Raw genomic sequence first — 20,898 nt, 5'->3', positions numbered from 1 at the left:
CTACAAGCCCCAACATTCGTTCCCTCACTCACCCTCACATATCTCATCCAAGATGTGTAAATTTTAATCATTATTTTGAATTTTAATCATACAGTATCCCTCAGTTTCCTACTCTGTAAAGAAATAAGTTCTAACCTGTCCAACGTCTCCCTATCATTCAACCTTTTAGCCCAGGAGACATCTTTGTACATTCCTTCTACATTTTTTTGTTCAATAATATCCTTTCTTGGGAACGGTGTACAGAACTGAGCACAACACTCCAACTGCAGCCTTACCAACAGCCTGTACTACTGCAACATATCGTCACAACGTCTATACTCAGTGCCCTGATGAAGGCCAATGTGCCAACAGCCTTCTTCACTGTCCTGTGTATCTGTTACTCAAATTTCAGACAACCATGCACCTAATCTCCAACGTCCTTTTGTTCCACTACACTTCTTAAGGACCTCTCATTCATCATTAAACTCCTACCTGGATTTGACTTTCCAACATGCAAGACGTCACACTTATCTATATTAAACTCCATTTGCTAATTCTCGCCCACTTTCCCAGCTGGTCAAGGTACTGCTGTAATTTCTGATAACGTTCACCACTGTAAATGATATCTCCAATTTTAGTGTTATCTGCGTTGTGCACTCTGGTCCAAACCATTTATATAGATAACAAACAGCCATGGGCCCAGCACCGACTCCTGAGGCACTCCAATTGTCACAGGCTTCCAGTCCGACAAGCATACATCCACCATAGCCATTTGCTTCCTAACATCAAGCCAATTATGTCGCCAATTTGCCAGTTCACCTTGGATTCCATGCGATCTAACCTTTTAGAGCGGTCTACTATGTGGTATCTTATCAAAGGTCTTACTGAAATCCATACAGAATATGTCTACCACACTGCCCTCGTCAACGTTCCTTGTCACTTCCTCAAAAATCTCTAACGAAATTTGTAAGGCATAATCCGTCATGCACAAAGCCATGCTGACTGCTCCAAGTCAAACTCTGTCTTTCCAAATGCATGCACATCTTATCTCTCAGAAGCTTCTCAAGTGGTTCAGCAAAAACATGTGTGAAGTTTACTGGTCTATATTTCCTAGGCTTTTCTTTGCAGCCCTTCTTGAAGTAGAGCACAACATTTGCTACCGCCCAGTCTTCCAGGACCTTGGCCACTGAACTGTCTTCTCTCGCCTCTTGCAGTGCTTTTGGATATATCTGGTCAGGACCAAGAGATTTATCTGATTTTGTGCATTATAATATGTCCAAAAGCGACTCTACTGTGATATGGACTGTACAAAAATATGATAACTAACCTCCTCAAGGTCACAGGTCTTCATGTCTTTCTTCATGGTAAACAGAGAGAGGAAATTGAGGAATTCACCCATCTCTTGAGGTTTTATTCTCCTATTCTCTCTCGAGTTGTTCTTTATCTTTACTATACTGAACATGGATTCACCCTCATGTTCTCAGCCAAGACTATATTATAACCCCCTTCTCGCGTTGCTGATTCCTTCTTCAGTAAACTCCTCTATTCCCTGTATACCTTCAGGGATTCCTTTGAAACGAGCTGCCTGAACCAGAGCCACGCCTCCTTTGTTCTGGTCAGAGCCTCAATATCTCTTGACATCCAGGGTTCGCTCTTCCAGTCTCACTTTACCTTTACCCTCACAGGAAAATGGAAACCTTGAACTAGAGCTATCTCATTTTTAAAGCTCTCCCACTCGCCCGAGTTCCTTTTACCTCGAAACAAACTACTCCAATCATCCCCTGAAATCGCCTGTCTATTTGCAACAACATACGCCTTGCCCCAATTTAGAACTTGAATCTGTGGACCAATTTTGTCCCTCCCATAACTATTTCAAAATTACTACAACTCTAAACACTTTTCCCAAAATGTTCCCCCACTTTATCTCCTTCACCTATCCTGCCCTATTTCCCAACAGTAGGTCGAGATTGTCCCTTACCGAGTAGGATACTCTATATATTGCTCGTGGAAAAGTTCCTGAACGCACTTAACAAATTACGTTCCATCTAAGTTCTTAATCATCGAAGTCCTAATCTATGTTAGGAAAATTGAAATCACGGATTATCACAACCCTATTGTTTCTGCAAGTCTCCCCAGTCTCCTTGCATATTTCTTCCTCTAATTCCCATTGATGATTTGGAGGCTTATAGTGCAACCACTATAACACTGCCATCCCGCTTTCACTACTTTGCACCGTTCACGAAACCTCATTGGATATTATCTGTTATTTCAACTTTAAATACTGGTTTGATACTCGCCTTAATCAGAACTATTGGTATTTAAACTGTTTCCATTTACATCTCTCCATCGCAGTGATTTTCACATCCATGGCACCCCTTGTCAAGGCACAGTGGAGTTATGGAACTGCAAATGGATGGAAGCTGCACATCCTGTCACTTCCAACATTGGCTGCAAGTTTCCCCACACTGGGCAGCTATCTAACACAGTGTTACCGAACAATGCAACAGCCTGGGTTTATATATGAATGAACCAGTGCGGTCTGCACAGCTTCCCAAGCTGGACATTTAGCCCATGATTATAGATCAAGCATTGATGTGGGCTGCACAGAGTAACATTCTGGCTGTTGCTGGGTTGCATTCAGCAGTACGCAAGCCAAAGCTACACATTGCTCCACACTGAAAGTATAATAGATGGGCTGGTTATGTGAGTTGGATTGCGAATGTGAGAGAACTAAACATCTGGCAATACCTTTATTTTATGTTTTCATTCATGTGATTGGACCCTTCAAATCCTGAGTCATCCGGTTAGACCTGACCCTCTGGATGAGTCCTGGTGACTGTTATTACAGCATCTGGCTCTGCAACATGACCAACAAAATAAGCAGAGGCTGCATCGGGGACAATCTCCTGAAAATGGAATCAGGAAATCACAATCAGATCAGCCGTACTCTTAGTGAATGGTGTGGCAGGATTAAATGGACCATTCATGCAATTTATTCATATATTTCTATTTGTTCCAAAGCAAACTCCACTTCTCTCCCAGTGTCCCATATAGTGGGGAGTGAGTTCCCTCCTCCTGTTCCTGCGTAACAGGATCCTCGGGCCTCACGAGCTTCCAGATTTCTCTGTGTCCCAGTTTCGAGCAGTTTAATGACAGCCTTCTGTTCCTGTGCCCCAGTCTCGAGCAATTGAATGACATCCTCCTATTTCTGTGTTCCAGTCCTCAGGAGCTCAGTGACCGCCTCCTAATCGAAGTTGTGTGAAAATAGATGTCCTCCTCCTGCTCTTGAATAACAGGCTGCAATAGTTCTGTGCTCACTTGCTGCTCCTGTGGAATGGAGTTGAATGCCTGAATGGCCTCTTCGCATTCTTCACAGCTTTTCTTGACGAAAAGCATTTCTCCTGTTGCTGTAAAACACCATCAAAATCTGAATGATTTATTTTTGTATTTAACTGTCAGTAATTGAGCAAACAGGCTGACTGACAGAATTCAGAAGCTAAATCGCCTCCTCCTGTTCCTGTGTTATACACTCAATAGGCAATAGAGTCTCGGACATGTAGAGCACACAAAAAGATCCTTCAGTCCGGTCGTCCACGCCGACCAAATATCCTAAATAAATCTCGTCCCTTTGCCAGCACTTGGCCCATCTCCCTCTAAGCAACTTTCATGCATGTATCCATCGAAATGCCTTTTAAATGGTGTAACTGTACCTGTCTCCACTACCTCTTTGTGGCTTTTCAATCCATACACAGTAGTGTCTGTGTGAAAATGTTATCCCTCAAGCCCCGTTTTAAATCTTTCTCCATTCACCTTAAAACTTTGTCTTCTATATTTGGACTCGTCTATCATGGGGAAAAGACATTGACTTGACTGTTTACCATTTCTATGCCCCTCATGATTTTATAAACCTCTTTGAAGTCCCCCATCAGCCTCAACACTTGAAAGTAGTCCAGGCCTATTAAAACTCTCCCTCTAACAGTAACCCTCCAATACCTGTAAAATTCTTTTAAATCTCTTCTGCACCCTTTCAAGTTTGACAACCTTTTTTCCGACATCAGGGTTACCAGGATTAAAGGCAGTATTACGAAAGTAGCCAAACCAATGTCCTGTACAGATGCAACATGTCATGCAAATGCTTAGACTCAAAGCACGCACCAATAGAGGGAAAAACACGCGAGTGCCTTCTTAACGATGCTGTCGACCTGTGACAGCACTTTCAAAGAACTGAGAACCTGCACCACAAGGTTCCTCACAGGGCAACGATCTGGCTTTGATTCCATTCTTGAATGACTGGCTATGTGGAGTTTGTATATTCTCCCCGTGTCTGTGTGAGTTTCCTCCAGTGCTATGGTTTCCTCCGACAATAGAGAGATATACAGGTATGGGTAGATTGGCCATCATAAATTGTGCATAGTACCCTGGGATGTGTGAGCGAGGTGGATTAGCCATGGGAAATTCAGGCTCAGAGGGATAGGACAGGGGTTTGTTCAGTGGGATTCTGTTTAGAGGGACGGTGTGGCCTCGATGAGCCGAAAATCCTGTTTCCTATCTGTAAGGATTCTATAATTTCTATGGAGTTATCCTTGAATGGCAACTTTCGACAGGACCCTACCTGAATGTCTTGCCCTGATTTTTCTTGCCACAATGCAACACCTCACATTTATCTAAATTAGATTCCATCTGCCACTCCTCAGCTCACCTAATCAATATCCCATTATATTCTGAGATATCATTCTTCAATGTTGAATATACCACCCAACTTGGAATTATCCACGAACTTACTGACCATACTTCATATACTCAAATGCAAATGATTTGTGTCAGTGACAAAAGGCAGTGGACCCACTATTGATCTTTGCGTCACGCCACTGGTCTCAGGTCTCCAAGTTTAATGAACAAATGTCCACTATCACGGTCTGTCTCCAATATTCAAGAACATTTCGGATCTAGATGACGAGCTCTCCCTGGATCACAGGCAATCTAACCTTGCTAACCAGTCTATCATGTAGAACATTTTAGTTTTCTTACTGAATTCTATAAAGACAACAACCACTGCACTGCCTTCATCAATCATCTTCATCACTTCCTCAAAAATTTCCACCGAGTCAGTGAGATGTGATCTCTAATGTACTAAGCCCTCTTCAGCCCTTGGCCTTCCAAATGCATATACATCGTTTCCCTCAAAATCCCCTCCCACAATTTAGTTACCACAATTGACGTCAGGCTCACTGGTGTATAGTTACCTGGTGTTTCCTTAATTTCTTAAATAATGACACTACGTTAGCAGCCCTCCAGTCTTTTCACACATCACCCGTGAAAATAAATACTAAAAATATATCAGCAATATGCTGAACAATGTCTTTCCTAGTTTCCCACAAACTTTTGCGATTCAACTGATCAGGTCCCAGGGATTTGTTCACGTTTATATGTTTAAAATGTCCAACATCTCATTGTAATATAGATACTTTTCAAGGTATCACTATATATTTCATCATTCTCTCGCTCTTGCAATCTCTACTACATGAAAGACTGAGGAGAAATACTTGTTTATTATCCCTTCCATCTCCTATGGTTCCACACATAGGTAGCCTTACTGATATTTAAAGTGCCCTGTTCTCTCCCTAGTTAATATTTTGCCATGATAGGATGTGTAGAGTTGCTTCAATGCCTCGTTAACCCTTTTTCTAAAGCCATCTCATGTCCACATTTTTCTGGCCCGAGCTCCCCGTTGACTATACACTTACTGCCCTTATACTCTTCTCGGGATTCACTTGATCTCATCTCTGTTTTCCTGACATGTGCCTCCTTCCTTACCTTGACTAGAGCATCAATATATCTAGCCATCTAGCACTCCCTGAACCCACCAGCCTTGCTCATCTGATTATAGAAACATGTTGGCTCTGGAGCCTCTGAAACCAAGTTTTGATCGCCTTGCATTTTCCAACCGTCCCTTGACCTGTGAAGAGAGTATTCCAAACAGCCTTTCATAGGATTCGCCTAACACTTTCAAAATTGGCCTTATTCAAAGTTAGAACTTTAATGTTTACATCAGGGTTTTCCGATTCCACAACTAGTTGAAAACAAATATGTATGCGTAACCGTCGTGAAGGTTAAATAAACATTACCTGCGCCTCTGAAACATGCTCGAGAGGCTGAATAGGCTCGTCCATTCCCTATGTAATAGACTGGAGAGGCCGAATGGCCTTCTCCTGTCCCTCAGAAATAGGGTCTAGAGGGTGACTGGCCTCCACCTGTTTCTCGAGAACAGACTGGAGAGACTGATGAACCTCCTCCTGTCCCTCTGAAATAGACAAAAAAGGCTTCATGGCCTCCACCTGTTCATGTGTTACAGACCCGAGACATCAAATGACACAGCAACCAGTGGATTACGAGCAGCCGGTAAACTATATCTAATGGAGGTCCACCCTTTCTCAGTTACAGACACACAGACAACACAATGTACTCCAGGTGCCCTCTCAGTAACACCTCATATAGCTGCAGCGACACATATCATTGTTTTAAATGACTCTGTTGGCAAAATGTTCTAATATTTCAGCTTTTCAGCTTTTAACTCTGAATCCAGATATTTACTCTACAGACCACGACTAACTACAACAATGAAGGTGTTCAATTACTGTCTCGGTCTCTTACTCACGGGTCTCTATATTGACCTACTCAGTTTCAGTGGAGAACCATAATGTATTGTATCATTGCCTTTGCTATTAAGAGCATGGAGGTCACTGTCTACTGTCCTGGTTACAAACTCCACTTCCTTTCACTGTTTCTATCCCATGCCTGGCCAATATCTGCAGCTGAAGCAGACAAGGCACAACTGTCTTGTCTTTGACTATGAGCTGATTCTTGACATCATTCCCTGACCATTTCTAACTTAAAATACTCCCCACTCCAGAATATATCTCACTGGTTTATTCCATCTGCTGTTTGAATCTTGAGCTATGAAGTACATTCTTAATGAAGCCAATACCCTGCTGCCGACTCTCCCGGCTTCAAGCCTGCCGAAGCAAATCTGATTCTAACACAAACCAAACTCCCGTCCATCTGTCATTCATGTGCACAACGATGTATATTGCTATTGTGTCTGGCAATGCCTTTATTTTAACATTCTCTAACACTTTACCTCATCTGTTCATGAAAATTCTCTCTGTTCTCTCTGTCGATTAACAAAAAGCCTGCCAGTTGTTCGTATTTAAAATAATTTCCTCCATAAGTGTTCCTTCTCAAACAATGAGTTTCGCATTCATCCACGCCAATCGCGCACGCACACGCTCACTCTCTCAGTGGCTGATGAACACAGACAGACAGACAGACAGACAGACAGACACACACACACACACACACACACACACACAAACACACACACACACACACACACACACACACAGAGAAATCCTTCCCATTGTAAGCAGTAATCTGATGCGAGTATAGTTAGCATATGATAGTAAAGTTTGCAATACTCTCCATGCTGGGCAGATAGTGCAGTGTACTGAGCAACACACTAGCATGGTCTGCACAGCTCTCCATGCCGGGCTGTCATCTTGTCCCAGTTTATGTCGTTTGTGGTGTTCTGTGAAGCAGTTTGAGAATGTGATGTAACGAACCATTTCCGCTGATCTGCCAATGCCTTTATTCAATGTTCTTATTCTTGTCATTTTACTCTCGAAGGTCTCACTTCTCCAGTTAGTCCCACTGCCCTGTCATTTTCCTCATATTTCCACAACATCTTTTCAGTTAATTAACTGTCTGTTTCTCTCTTTAATTTGAATCTCTCTGTCCCTCTGTACCTTACCCCGGCCTTCGGTTTTTGCTCCCTAGTGTATCGAGTGATGGTATTGTGTAACTCAGAAATAATGAAATGGGGTGCGTCAGGCTGTTGTTCATTTCCCAGTATGTCCCTTGAAATGGTCCATGGACAGGCGTGTTTCAGAAGTTATGAGAAACATCCTTGTAACTTGGTCTGTACCTGTGGCTGTCCTCTCAGATGACCTTGCGATCAGCAACACGAGGAAGCCCACTTAGTAAAGGACCACGCATCTAAATTGCTGGACAATGCTGTCACTTTTTAAATGAAAGGTTAGTTTCTCTTTTTTTTTTGTAAGAGGTCTTAAAGGCCAGACTTCCTACTGAAAACGGCTCAAGTAAATAACTTACGGGGCTTTTAGGGTTTTTAATAAATAGTAGTAACAATGGCCAACTCGTACAGACAAGGCTTTCTAGATATTTTTCTTGTAGCTGTAACAATCAAAAGGTGCTTGGGGTCCCAGAAGGGTTGCAAATTTTAGTAAAGTATCCCGAACTGCTGTTCTCTCTGTAACCTCACTTTATGCTGTTTCGTCCTGGATTGGAAAACTGTATGCAAGAATGCATGTCTGAATGTTCCCTTTTGCCAAGGGGTGTGTTTACGTGATTTTAATATATTGGAACAGTTCATTTGTAGAACGTACTGTATCCATTATTCGGTTAAGATTTCCAATCGTTAAGTTATTCTAAATTCATCTTCACTTTGTATGGATTTTCATTAGAGTATTCAAATATATTGTGTTTTGCTTAATCGTGAGTAGTTTGTCTAGTAGCATCACATCCGGAACACCCAACATACATCTACCTATAAAATAAGGAAAGGTTGGCATCCAAGCCAACTTCTTAAAATAGATTGAGGAAGTCTGGTTGGTTTATAGCAAACTGGGAAATTTTGTCTGGTTCTAAATCGATAATACCAAATTGGGTTTAGAATTTGCAAACAGGCCATTCGACCCAACAAGTCCACACTGACCCTCCGAGGAGTAACCAACTCAGACCCATTCCTCTTCCTTATCATTACACATTTACCCTGACTAAGGCACCTAACCCACACATCCCTGAAAATTATGAACAATTTAGCATGGCCAATTCACTTGACATGCGCATATTTGGATAGTGGGAGGAAACCAGAAAATCCAGAATAAGTTCATGCAGACACTGGTAAGTATACACAGGGAGGCTATTGGTTTCAAAGGTTACGTATGGTAGTTGTTAGTGTCTTTTGTTCCGGATGTTGAATTCAGGTGGTTAAAACAGTGTTTTGTGTGTAAAGATTCTATCAGTCACTAAGACTTCTCTGGGTGTGGAAAAAAGTGGAGTTGGGGGTTTTACAACAGGTAATGAGGGCAAAGCTGTAGGAATTGGCAGACAAGCTGCAGTGCGGTTGCGTTTGTCTGTGAGAAAATGAGAGATAATTTACAGCGATAGCTCGGCATTTAAATTTGATGGAAGCTCCATCAGAATCTTTGAAAATTGCTAGGATTCAATTTCAAATTAGGTACTCTGAACATGAGAAGGAACTGAAATAGTTTGAATTATGATGAAAAGTAGAAATAAAAGAGAAGGAAATGAAGTAGAAAGAGAGAAGAAAACTAGAGAGTTTCAACTTCAAAAGTTGGCATTTAGAGAGGAACATTGACATGGAAGGCGGAGATGAATGTTTATGGTAGGCTGTATGAGGAGAATAGTGAGGTTGAGCAACCCTATTGTCGCCAATGGCCTGATGGGGTTCTGTTTAAATACATCCACGTATTATCTAAATTTGATGAGAAGGATGGGGAAGAATTTTGATTTTCATTTGAGAAATGGCTAAACCAATGGCCAGTGACAATGTGGATTTAGTGGACATTTGTCTGTATTTGCATCCCTATCAGAGGCGGTATCTGGCCAGTATGAGGTGGTAAAGAAAGCCATCTGAAGTCCATATGAGCCTCTGCCAGAAGCCGACAGACATCATTTCAGGAATCTAAAAAAGGGTCCCTGGTTAAAAACACATTGAGTTTGAAAGGATCAAACAAAGTAATTTTGAAAGTTAAGTAAGGGTATTAAAAACAGAGCAAAATTATCACACTGTGAGAGAGATTCTTATTTTGGAGAAATTCAACAATTCACTTCCTGCAGTCGTGAGAACTCGCGTGGAAGAGCAGAGAATTAAAACAGCAAGACTGGAACGGAAATAGCTGATGATGAAGATTGGGTTCAGAAACCAAAGTTTGGTTTCTGTGAGAGATTGAGAAGAATGTGCGAGATTTTCTTAAAGCATATGCCTATGAAAGTAAGGTTTACTGGCAAAGGCTAGTAGTAGCAGGTAAAGAGGTTACAGCATTTAGAGGTACAGAAGCATGTAATTCTTTTATGCTGAGACATGAGGAGACATGTCATTCAGAGGGAGTATTGGAGAGATGAGAAGTGCTCCATTATGTAACATGTGGTTGGAGTGTCCAGTGGAAACATCAACAGATTTATTCCACAATGAGGAAGGAGACCTTGAGCTTGGTGTTTGCATTTCAACATTTCAGCACTTAACTTGCGAATAACATACCTGAGTTCAATCTTTACTGTGGATCGTGAACCAGTAAAGATTTTGCCGGGGTTTAGGGAGAAAAATACCAGTCTGTTTCGATTGAGCTTACTATTGCTGCCATTCAGGTTGAAATTATACAGGTGACAGGGCAAGAACACCTACGTTTTGTCACGTTGTGGAGACTTGGATGAAGAATGACAAATGCATTCTGTGGCAGGAGTAAAATGACTGAAATCGAATCTCGTTGTGATCATTTGTATACACAGAGTCAAAGTAATATATATGCATTCTAGTCTACTAAAAGAGGAAGATTGGGAGGTCTAAAATGAATCCATCTTTGTATATTGATGGATCATTTTATTAAAGGTGGAGTGGTGAGGACAGTATCCATTTAAAAAGTTTATTTTCTCGTGGGTTTTTTTTAAGAGAGGCTTTAGAGGCAGAGGTGCAGAACTGTTGTCTAAAAAGTGAATCCAGGTAAATAGCTGAGAAAGTCTTTAGGTTTTATTAAAACATTGGTAACAATGGGAGGGCAGTGGCCAGCTCTCCCATACGAGGTTTTCTCGTTTAGTCCATTGCTGCAGCATTCAGAAGCTGCTGGGAAATCCCAGAAGGGTTGGAAGCTTCAATGCATAATCCCCAAGTGAACAACAAATGAAGCAGAGGCTAGAGAGAGGGGAAACTCTGAAACCACGGAGTGAGTGCGTCTGGGGAAAGGGATCTGCTGTATCCACCCCGAGTATTCCTGGAACATCTTCCCAAGTTACACTTAATCCAGGAGCAGAGTGTGAGGGACCCGACTGAACAAGAGCTTGTCACAGAGCGGTGTTACCTTCAACAACACGACTTGCAGCTTCACATCAGGGGGAGGATGGTGCTACCAGGGGCTGTTTGGGTCACAATTTTATTCCCGGGCAGGACTAGGTGACATATCTATCATTTCCCAGTATCTCAACATCAATGTCACCATTCGGTGATGGAGGATCTATATGGTGGATGAGGTAAATACATTCTTCCTCCCACAGCAGGGAGCTGCCTGGTGTATCCAATATAGTGGCATTGCCGATGATGTACATGGAAACTGCAGAGTCGCAGTCAATGTGGAGAGGTAGAGGAACTGAAAGAGCTCTCTCTCTATTAAATTTGCAGCGTGCCCATGCACAGAGCATCAAGTTGGTGGATATCAACTGTCCTGGCAGCAGTCACGGCCTCTTCATTCAGAAGCGGTCAGCCATCGGGTCTCCACGTAGAAAGGAATTAATATATATTGGGCAAAGTCGGTCCCCTTGATACACGTTTCAAAACATCATCCCCACCACCAATCAGCCACATCAAAACATTCCATATGCACGGAGAGCAATGGGGTCACTTGGAGCGTCAAGGAGCAGACAATCAGGGATGGAGCAAAACCTCCCATGTCTGAACGGGCCCTAGTGAACCCCCCAGAGCACAGGATTACAAAGTCCTTTAATCCCTCTCCATAACAGTAACATGCTGCCTTCCATTTTTCATGTAAATGAAATGATGGGTTATATCATGTTAAATTCCATCTGCCAAAATATTATCTATTGTCTTTACCGGTCTGAATCTATCTGCCGACTCTCCACCCTCTCTTGATAATTTAATATCTTGCTTATCACCAGCTACATCACCAAACTCGGCATCTGAATATCTGTTCCGTCCTGTTGATCATTAAGATAGACAGTTAATCGTTGAGAACCCAGTGCTGGTCACTGTGGGACCCTACTGGTTAAATTCTACCTAACTGATTTATCCTGAGTGCCTGTTTCCAGTATAATACCCAGTCCTGCCCCATTCCTGTGCAACACAGTCGAAGAGTTGTATAAGAACAAGGACCATCCGTGAGGAATCCAACCCCCTCGATGAGGCTGATGTCATTGCGGCGTCTGTTCCACTTTCCTGCCATCTCTCCATCCTAAAACTCTAGTCTCTTGTTGTAGATTGCACCGCGTGGAAAAAAAAAATCACTCCACATCTACAGTTTCAATTACTTTTAGCGTTTATCAGACCTCAAATAGATCTCCTTTCATTCTTATAAACTCGAGAGTTTTGGCTTAAACTGCTCAATTTCTCTTCATAAGACAAACACTTCAAATGTGGGATCAATCTTATGAAGCTCTTCTGAATTGCCTCCAATACAAATACCTCATTCTGCAGGATACCCAAGCTGTACTCCAGTTGCAGCCTCATTAATGCCTTGCATAGCTGCACCAACACTCCCTACCTTTCAACACTATGCTTTTATAAATAAACGCTGAAATCATTCTCGCATTTCTCATTACTTGCAGTACATGCATGCAAGCTTTCTGTGATATGCAAGCAGACACCCATATACCTCTGCACCTAAGCACTTTGAAGTTTGTCTCCATTTTAATAATAATTTGCCTTTCTATTATGCTATAAATGTGTTGCTGGAAAAGCGCAGCAGGTCAGGCAGCATCCAAGGAAAAGGAGAATCGACGTTTCGGGAATAAGCCCTTCTTCAGGAAACGTCGATTCTCCTGTTCCTTGGATGCTTCCTGACCTGCTGCGCTTTTCTAACAACACATTTTCAGCTCTGATCTCCAGCATCCGCAGTCCTCACTTTCTCCTTTTCTATTATGCTAGCCAACTTGAATAGCTCCATACTTATTCACTTTAATTTTCCATGCCAAATGTTGGCCCGTTCACTCAAGCTATCCATATAGCTTAAAACCTCTTGCATCATCATTCCGAAGTAATTTCTCACCGATGTTACTGTAATCTGAATATGTGGTATCGTATTTTCAATCCCGTCAACTGCGTACAGTAATACTATCGATCGCAAATGATTGAGGCATGAGTACAGAAATCAATGGCACCCCACAACTTGCATTTTCCAAAAGAAAATGAGACATTTATTCCATGTGACTGAATTTTGTTGGTTAACCAATCCTCCATCCGAGCTAATAAATTACTCCTAAACCCATGTTGTCTGATCTTACCCCTTACTCTGTGGAGAAGTGACGTATCCAATGCCTTCACGAAGACTAGATGTATTCCATCTTCAGGATTCCCACTGTCCACCTTGTCTGTCATATCTTTAAGTAACTCTAACAAACACTTCAAACCTGATTTATCCTTTGTAAAACCATGTTGACGCCGATGGATTGCGGTTTAGCTTTGCAAATATCCTCAACAATGGATTCTAATAATTGTCTTAAATTACAATAGTTCTATCGTTAAGTTTTACTCCCTAATGCATACAGTTATTATAAGTCCTTCCCTTTCGAAAATCTTCACGTTTTCTTTGAATTTCTGTCTAATGGTCACGCGTTTTTGAAGAGGTCTACTCCAATAGATGTGTAAATGTATGTGGGGCTGACTGGACTCATCATCCCGCTGGTATACAAACTCGATGGGCTGATGTCATTTTGGTGGTCCCATGTTGTCGACTCCAACGCCAGAATAACTTCCTCCAGTTGATTTGTTAGAGGATTGGGAGATTATGGAATCTTCCTTTTGCTGTATGACATTTTGAGGGGCTGATGGGTCTTCTCATACTTCTCCATAACAGGTGGAAATGCTGAATGATCTTCACATGTATACCGGAGATGGGAGCGAGAGAGTGATTGGTCTTCTCCTGTTCCCATACAACAGACACATGTCTAAATTACCGCTTCCTTTCTCATGAAAGAAGTCTCAGATAGTTTTTATCCTTATCCAATTCCCTTGCAATTGGCTCGGTGGGTCTGAATGGCCTCCTGCTTTCCCAGTGTAACAATCTTCAGTCACTATGTGACCTCTTCCAGTTCCTATGTTACAGACTTGAGGAGGCTGAATGGACTGATCCTGTTGCTGTTTAACAGGATACTGGTGCAGCATGGTCTACTGTTATAGGGTAGATTGGCTGATTAGCCTCCTTCTGTCGATGTATATCAGACTCCAGGAGTTGAATAGCCTCGTTCTGTTATGGTGTAACAGGCTTGAAGGCCTGAATAATCTCCTGATATTTCTCCTGTGTAACAGGCTGGAGAACGGAATGGATTCCTCCACTATCTGTGTAATTCGCTGCACTTGTTGATTCCTTCTGTCATTTATGTTGAAATAAGATCATCTTTAATCTTTGTAAAATGCAATGCTACTGCGTCAACCTGATCATCCTTTCATTATAAGGTAGCATCTTCATTGCAGGAATCAACACTGAGCACCTTCCAATATCTTTTCTTCATTGAAGAGACTAAATCTGTACACACTACTCCAGATATGATCTCACTAAGACCCTGTACCGCAGCAGCAACATTTTACCAGCCTGCTGTAAAGTTCCCACCAAGGTTACAGCTGTCTTAGCTCTCTGGCGAATACAAAGAATTGTTGGAAGATCATTGTCTTTCTCCATTCCACAGCATAACGGGATATCTGGAGAACTTAAAGTTTGAGAAGATCATAAATGATGAGGCAAGATGATCTCTACCATTAATCTCCCCAGAGCCCATGTCGCTCAGATTCCACAGAATCGAGTAAGGCGGAGCACAAAAACAGCAAAGAGGAGCAAACATTGATGGGAGTTATATATCAAAGCGAAAGCTGCAATACAAATGCTGTGTATGATATAAAACAGGAAATGAGATGTACATATTTCTGGGTTCTGCAGTAATAATATACTGTTGAAATTATGTCTAAACCGTGTTAACTCAATTGAATGCTAATGCTGGGAAAAATAGATTTCATGACCACGTGTGAGATGGTTTATTTTCATGCACGTACCATATGATTGGATCATGTCCTTTTCGAGTTTTACTGTCGCTCGTCGATGCATGGATACCACTATCTAGCTAACCACAGCCAGACGATCTTAAGGGAACGGGTTTAAATAATGTGGAACACAATACCTACAAAGCGAGGGATGAGCTGGATTTTTCAAACGTTAGATTACGTTACCACTCATCGTCTGTCGCAAGTTGCGTGCACTTTAATTCTTAACACCTTAATTACCCACCACCAATGTGACTTAAAATACTCTAATTTTATTAATAAAATATTAAAACTTTAAAATACTAGTTAAAATCAATGGTAATTGAAAATTAACCTAAAATCCTAATTTAAAATCAATCAAAATTAATAATTATTAAGTTTGAAAACAATCAAAATTTTAAAAATTATTAAATTTTGTCAACTGGAGAATCCTAAGTGTCCATAAAATCCTTAAAAGCTGGGGACTTAAAGATAATACAAGGCTTGCCATGTTCTGAGCAAAAGATTTAAATTTCTCGGTCCAGAGGTCTTTCATTAATTTATTCTTCACGAACCATTTTCCTCGGGATTTAATCACAAAATCATAAAAGGACATTTTTGTTCCTTTTGTAAGTTCCCAACTGTCGATTTATATTGGGATTCCAGATATTTTCTAATACTTTCAATTTACTGAGCTTGTGCATCTTCGTCGCCATATTACCACCCTCGAATGAAAACGAGGCATGTAGGATTTCATCCGCGGATTTGTATAGCGTCTCGTATTTCCGCAGAATCGCAATTGGAATAAAAGCTGACAGTTTATACAACGCAAGGCCGCAAGGGAGTTGTATAAACTGTCAACTTTTATTCCAAGGCTGCCATCCCGGGAGTTTGTATATAATATCCCATCCGTGACGGATTGTGGGAGATATAAAATTTCCTTCATTGCATTTTTAATTATGTAATCCAGTTTTCTAAGTTAGTTTACTGATACTTCTGATAAAATTAGATAATAATATAATCTAGGGGTAAAATAGATTTTTTTAAAAGTTGCAATTTCTGGACAGGTTTTAAAAGGGATCTTTTAAAATTTTCACTCCATATACCGAGTTGGTTTTCCCAATCCGATTGATTTACACTAATCCACGGGACTATATTTGCTCCTAAATATTTATCAGTACTTCCTGGATCTATGAATTGAGCATTTCCTTCGTTAAATTTCCAATTTGCCTTCTCATTACATATAAACGTTTTATTTGAAAAGGTAAAGTGAAACCCTTTTGTTTTTCTTATATCGACCTCCATCCACGTATTATTACAAAATTTCTCAACCAGTTTTAAATTGTATGCCATTCCATCGTAGCATTGGCTAATTAAAGCTAAAGTTGCACAATGTTAGCTCTCTTTATCTTGGACGAGAAATAATCCTTTTTTTCCCTTTCTTTGATAGTGTTTTAAGGGGGTCTATAACAATATTAAAAAGAATTGGTGATAACGCATTACCCTGTTTAACCCCTCTTAAAATTTTAATCTTACTAGTTTTAGAAATAAAACCTTCAATTTGAGTAAAATTATTTTCATGCAAACTTGTAATTATTTTAAGAAATGTTGGGGTTGCTGAATTCTTTTAAGGGCATTTATTATTAATTTATGTCCTACGGTATCAAAGGCTTTCGCCAGGTCTACGAATACCACTGCTAGATCAATTTTATTCTTGTTGGCTCCATTTATGATATTCTCCAGGATTTTAATATTTTCTTCAAACCTTGCCACACCTGCCATAAAACCTTTCTGCCTTTTCTTTAAATTTATAACTCTACTTAATCTATTGGCTATTGTTTTTTGTAAATAGCCTAAGCATAATTGGACGTATTGTAATTTGTCTCCAGTTATTAATATATTTTATTCCATCCTCATCACCAACGTTAGGAATCAGCACTGTTCTACTTATTTTAACTTTATTTGAAATTTTACCTGTTTTTAAGCAAATGGTATATATTCTAGGAACTACCATATTATATATATTTAAATATTCAAATTATTTCTTTCAGCGTCATCCGATCTGGTCCCGCCGCGCTTTTAACGTCCATATTCTTCACGGTCTGATTTACGTCTTCTACCGTTATAGGACCAGTCAGTATGTCGCATATTGATCCCTCAATCTGAGCTTTATATTTAGCAAAACCTCTTAAATTGCTTTTATCATTGGAATTAGACAATTTATCTTTAAAGTTTACCTCTAATTCCTCCTTGCCAAGCGGACATTCACACTTAGCCAGAGCCCCCATCAAGGTTCTGGCTAAGTATTGCCTTTTATTTTTACATAAAATCTGTACTTCTTTGAACTTTCCTTTTTTCTACTGTATCTTCTCTTAGCATTATTTGCCTTCTTATTATAAACTTGAGTACTATGCTCTGCTTCGTACCTACTTGTTTTTCATACTTCAATTTCTTTGACTTATTATTCTCCTTATCAATCTCTAATTTTACCAACTATCATATCCATGATGCGATCGTAGTCCTTCATTATCCCTTTACTCCTACTTATTTTATCCGCTATTTTCTCTACCAATTCTATTAGTGATCTATCTTTATATCCTACACTCCCATTAGTCTTTTGTTACCTTGACGATTATACTCACCAATTCCTATCTCCTCTATTACATTATCTATGTCTAGAGCACTATCCTCACCCTCACTGTTATTATCATTAGTGAGGACCACTTCTTGACTCATGCCCAAACTTTATCGCTATTCTTATTATGTTCCTTTAACAATCTCCTTTTATCGGAAATCTGTTTTGCTGTTTTAGGTTCCAATTTTTCCGCAATAATCTTATTGATATGTTTACAACCTCTGAATTCCAATTCTAATTGTTGTACCAATTTAATTTCAGAATTAGACCATATACCTATTTTACCTTTCTCACTTTTTTTCTGAGCTACCTTTATTCACTTTATTCTCTTTTTTCCTCTTATCGTTTCTCAAATTGGGATGCACATGCCTCTCGTGTTGTCCCAATCCTCTATCTGTTGTAAATTTCAATGGGTACATTTCACATTGGTATGATTTCTCGTCTTCCTTCTCTTTTATATAATTATCAATACTATTACTATTACTATTGCACTTAGGATAGTGGCATGCCACTGCGTGGTAGTTACCTTCCCAGCCAAAGTTACTACATTTAATTCTTACAGCTTTAATCCCTTTACATACTTCTAGTTGTTTCCTAAACATTCCCAAAGTATTACAAATATTGTTACAAAATTTACACATAAAATTATTGAACGGGTACTTTATTATTATCTCTAATTTATCTTCCTCATTAATAACTGGATGAATAATCCTACTCTCACTCCTCTCCTTGTAGCTCTCTAGTTTTCCAATTTGACTAAAATCAAATGGCCCTTTAAAATTCGAATTAAAAATTGACCAGCTATTAAACGAACCAGGCTCGAGAGGGACCTTCTCTAAGACTCCTTCTATTCGAATTTGGTCCTGATTACTCCGTACTTTCTTATTCGCTTCCTCGTGCCTGCCAGAGGGCAGCCATGCCAGAGTAACTCTTAAGGTCTCTTCCATTTGTGTCGAAACGGATTGTCCAGTCCATGTTTGGCTAACACACTTCGCACACGGTGCCACCAATAACAACCGTGCGGGGCGGTTATTTTCCCGGTCTCCCACCCAACCGGAGATTTTGGAGTTAACCATAATCGCCACTGCCAAAACTAGGTTTCTATCATTGAGCGAATGGTCACCAGCCGTCTCGACTCCTTTCGCTGGTCGTATTCGCCGCCTTGATCTGAGTAATCCTCTTACAATAGAATGAAATAGTAAAACTGTCAGCGGAATACAGCATAGGTTAAAACCAGAGGTAAAACCAATGATAAAATCAGTGATAAAACTAATGATAAAACCATGCTAATATAACCTCCAAAAAAGTTAAAACCACTCCTCTGTTTGGAGCTTCCTCTTAAAGGTCGTTTCCAGGAGGAACCACGTGGAGGTTCGACCAACTTTGCAGCCGAAAAAATACGTAGAAACGATTACAAATGTGACTACACAGGCACCGGTCGACGACCAACATCCGTAAAAATCGGTCGCCACATCCCCTTAACATTATGTCGAGTACTGAGTCCGAGAGCAGGTTATTGAGGAATTGGTGTTGAGTGAACAGAGGAGCAAATTGAATTTTTTTTCTGTAAAGGACCTTTTGGGAACAGTGACCAAAATGTATTGGTTTTCTTTTATGCTGGTTGAGTACACGACAATTTTTGTTTTATTTGAAGTAACCGATATAAATCTGAGTCATGCAGGCCATGAAGGTGTGACAAGAAAGTGGGTACTACAGATGCTGGAGATCAGAGTCGAAGTGTGTGGTGCTGGAAAGGCACAGTCAGGCAGCATACTCAGAGCAAATAGATCGATGTTTCGAGCATAAGCTTTTAACAGGAATGAAGCTTCTGGGCCAAGGGAGCTGAGAGCTAAATGAGAAGGGGGTGTGGCAGGAAGGAGGTAGCTGAGCTTGCGATAGGTAGATGAAGGTGGGGTTGAAACTGGGAGGTGATGAAGGGAGACAAAACGCCCCATCTACTGCATCCATTAAACCCAATGTGGTCTTCTCTACATTGGCGAGGCAGGAGGTCAACTTGTGGATCATTTCAGAGAACATTTCTGGGACAGCCACATTGAACAACACAATTGCCTTGTGGCTGAGCACTTTAACTCCCCTTCCCACTCTGCCAAGGACATGAGTGTCCTGGGCCTCCTCCATCGCCAAACCTGAGCCACCAGAAACCTGGAGAAAGAAAGCCTCCTCTTCTGACTTGGGATCCTCCAACCACAGGAGATCATAGTAGATTTCCCTATTTCCCCATTTACTCTAATCCCACCTTATCCTACTCCAATTTTCGAAGTCAGCACCGCCCTTTTGAACGTTCCGATGTGTCCACTTTCCTGCCTATCAATCTGGTCCACCCTCCTCTCTGACTATCACTTTCAACCTCACCTTCATATACCTATTTGATGAAAGGAGGCAAATTAGAAAAATGCCAGGTTTTGCAGTAAGCCAGTGGATTCAGAGAAATGTTGGACCGAGCAAAAGATGACCAAGAAACTGAGAAGAAAATCAAAAAGAGAAAAAGCGTGCAAGTGAAGTAAAAACATAAAGCTTCCTAAAAAGCGTCTATCGATATATCAAAAAAAAACTAAAGACAAGGCCAAATGTGGAACAGTTAGTGTGCGTTCAGGATAATTTATTGTAGAGAACAGAGAAATGACAGGGAAAAGAAACAGTTTCTTTATGTCTATCTTCATGGAAGAATGTCCAGAAATTCTTCCAGAAATACCAAGTGACCATGGGACTTGTGTAAGTAAAGTCTACGAACATTCTTATCAGTGTTGAGGTCATCTTTGAAAAGAAAGCTGGATTGAGTATTTATAAATCTGACAGACTGGATGTACTTCATTCAAGAATTTCAGAGGAAGCAACAATAGACTTTTTGATTGCATCGCGGATTTTCACTTTATTTTCCGACACATTCCCGAAAGGCATTTAACCAATCTGGACAAAGACAAAGGTTATAGATATTATCCAACAGTTTAAGAAAGGATGAAGATGGAGAGTGGTGAACTACAGACTAGTTATCTTGTCATCCGCAGTCATGTATCTGTTGGACTCGTTTACAAAGAACATGCTACTAGATATTTAGAAGGTAATACCATAACTGGGGAGTATGATAATGTATCGATGAAAGCAAAACCAGAAGTGGCAAACATTCTTTTGGGAACGGTATGAAGATGATTCTTGTGGTCATAGGCAATGAAGAACCAATGAATAACGTATAGTTTGATATTCATGAGCT

Source organism: Chiloscyllium punctatum, chromosome 46 (genome assembly GCF_047496795.1).
Source record: "Chiloscyllium punctatum isolate Juve2018m chromosome 46, sChiPun1.3, whole genome shotgun sequence".
NCBI lineage: Eukaryota > Metazoa > Chordata > Chondrichthyes > Orectolobiformes > Hemiscylliidae > Chiloscyllium > Chiloscyllium punctatum.
This window is presented reverse-complemented; position numbering follows the sequence as displayed.